General features: G+C 38.6%; 1 pseudogene; it reads right to left on the minus strand.

Annotated features, from left to right (window-relative positions):
- Nucleotides 1-1,151: 1,151 nt before the first annotated feature.
- LOC113930245 lies at nucleotides 1,152-1,572 on the minus strand (annotated as a pseudogene).
- Between the last annotated feature and the right edge of the window lie 1,018 nt (nucleotides 1,573-2,590).

Raw genomic sequence — 2,590 nt, forward strand, 5'->3', positions numbered from 1 at the left:
AACATTTTCGATTTACCACTGGTTTTAAGAAATTTGTTTATGTTGAGACTTGGGTTAGTTCTATTGTGCTTATGGTTCATTGAGCTTCCTGGATCTGTAGACCTGTAGTTTCCATACAGTCTTGAAAATTTTTGGCCATGTTTTCTTCAAATTTTTTTTGGTTCCCATCTCTCTCTCTTCTCCATTGGTGGCTCTCATTACATGTATAGTTAGCTTTTTAAAGTTGTCCCATAGCTCACTGATGCTCTGTTCATCTTTGTTATTCTTTAATCCCCCTGTATGGTTCATTTTGGATACTATCTTTTGAAACATCTTCAAGTTCACTAATAATTTTTTTTGCACTATCTGATCTGTCATTAATCATATCCATTATATTTTTCATCTCATGTATCATAGATGATGTTGGATTTGGGTCTTTTTATATCTTCCATGTCTCTACTTAACATGTTAAATTTTTTCCTCTAGCTTCCTATACTTAAGATATATAGTTACAATGATGGTTTTAATGTCCTTGTCTACTAATTCTATCAACTATGCAATTTTTATGTCAGTTTCAATTGATAGATTTTTCTCTCCATTATGGATTATATCTTCCTACTTGCTAATTTTTTATTAAATGCCAAACATTTTGGCTTTCAGCTTGTGGGTGCTGAATATATTTGTGTTCCTTTTTTTTTTAATCTCTCAATGATTTTAATGCTTAGTTTTGATAAACAAAGTAAGTTTCCATCCAGTTCTTTCATGTAGAGCAAAATGTACTAGTTTAAAAAAATGTGCATTCTTTAGCTTTTTCCTATACTTTTTTTTTTGCCTATCCTTCAAAACTGAACCCTGGGTATTTTTAACAGAAGTAATGTGATGTTAAATACACATTTTAATTGCACATTTTAGTAATAAAATAACTCCATATTATGGTAACTCATAGTATATTTACAAAATGAAAAGCTTTCTATCAGAATACACTTTTCACTGGGAAGAATAAATAAAACAGACAAATGGATCTACACAAAGTAAAAATTAACTTTGGTAGGTTTCAGCGCAGGACAGTCCATAACAAGCCTATTTGCCCTCATTCCCCTAGAGCTGCTCATCTTCTGAGTTAAGATTTTAAAAATGTTTTTCATTGAGATTATTATGTTGACATTTGTTTCTCATTCCACATCATCTTCAGCCAAGCTCGGAGCACTTACAATTTCCCTGACTAATTGTTGGAATCTTGGTCAGGAGCATCTGGACCGCTGGTGGTGGAAGAGTTTGCTGTAGCACTTGCAATAAGTGTTGTGGCTGTCCACACACAGCAACTGCATTTGTCAGATGATCTACACCCTTCTCATATTCACCTCAAGCTAGCAGCTTTTCTTCAAGGAAGAATTTCGGAATAGCTTCGGCATCTTTAAGGTCAGGTAACTTGAAAAGTCCAGCTCTCTCCTTGGCAAGCTTTTGTTTCTTTGGTTCTCGAAGCCTGTTCTCGAAGCTGGGGCCACGCCATCTCTGGTGGTGGAGGTAAATACGGTACCCGATGAAAAGAGCCCTGCAGACACCTGCAGTGATGGTGCTGTTCTGGCCCACCATCTTCTCTTGACCGAGGAGCAGGAGTGAGCTCAGCGGCATCGGGATCCAGGCGACAAAGCAGTAGGCTGTGGACCGTTGGAGTGGACCCCCCCTCCCTGCTCCCACCTGACACTTGCCATAAGGAATGTAGAAAGGCCTATGTTTGTGATCTTATAAACACTCTTGAGCTTTGTTCTGAGGTTGATTTAAGTTACTAGGAAACATTTTTATCCTTTCAAGTCATTCCTTTAAGCTTTGTTAGGACAAAAGAAATCTTTGGTCTAGGGCTAGTTTTTTCACAATACTGAGGCAAAACCCTTCTGAGTACGCTACCCAATTCCCCATCATTAATGAAGTTTTCTACTCTGACTGGTGGGAACAAGAATGTGGTAGGTGGAATTTTAAGATGACCCCTAATGACCCACACCTTTATATAATCCCCTCCTAAATGAGTATTGCCCCTCCCAGAATTAAGTTTTTTTTATACTTCACAATTGATGTCAAGAAAGACTGATTACCCTGGGTGAGTCTCACCTAATCAGATGAGCCCTTAAATAGGACTAGGTTCTTCCTGACAAAAGAAATTTGATGCACAAGAGGGATGGATTCAACATGAAGGAAATTATCCCTTGCTGGTTTTGAAAATGGACAGGGTCACATGGTAAAGACCTGAAACTAACCTCTCTAATGAGAGCAGCCCCTACTGACAGCCAGTGAAAAAATGGTGTCTCAGTCCTAACAACTGCAAGGATCTAAATTCTGGCAACAACAAATGAGTTTGGAAGTGGATTCAGCCCCAGAGCCTCCAGAAGGGACCCAACCCATCCACGATCCTGGCATCAGCCTGTGAGACCCTGAGCAGGGGACCCAGATAGCCTGCATTCAGAATTCAGACTTCGAGAACTGTGAACTTGTAAATCGGTTTTATTTTAAGCCACTAAGTATGTGGTAATTTGTTCCACAGCAGTTGAAAATTAATATAAGGAACTATTCTTGGCCTTGTGTGACCTCTGAGAATGTGTTTTACATTACTCTCTTG

The sequence above is a fragment of the Zalophus californianus genome, chromosome X, assembly GCF_009762305.2.
Source record: "Zalophus californianus isolate mZalCal1 chromosome X, mZalCal1.pri.v2, whole genome shotgun sequence".
Classification (NCBI taxonomy): Eukaryota; Metazoa; Chordata; class Mammalia; order Carnivora; family Otariidae; genus Zalophus; species Zalophus californianus.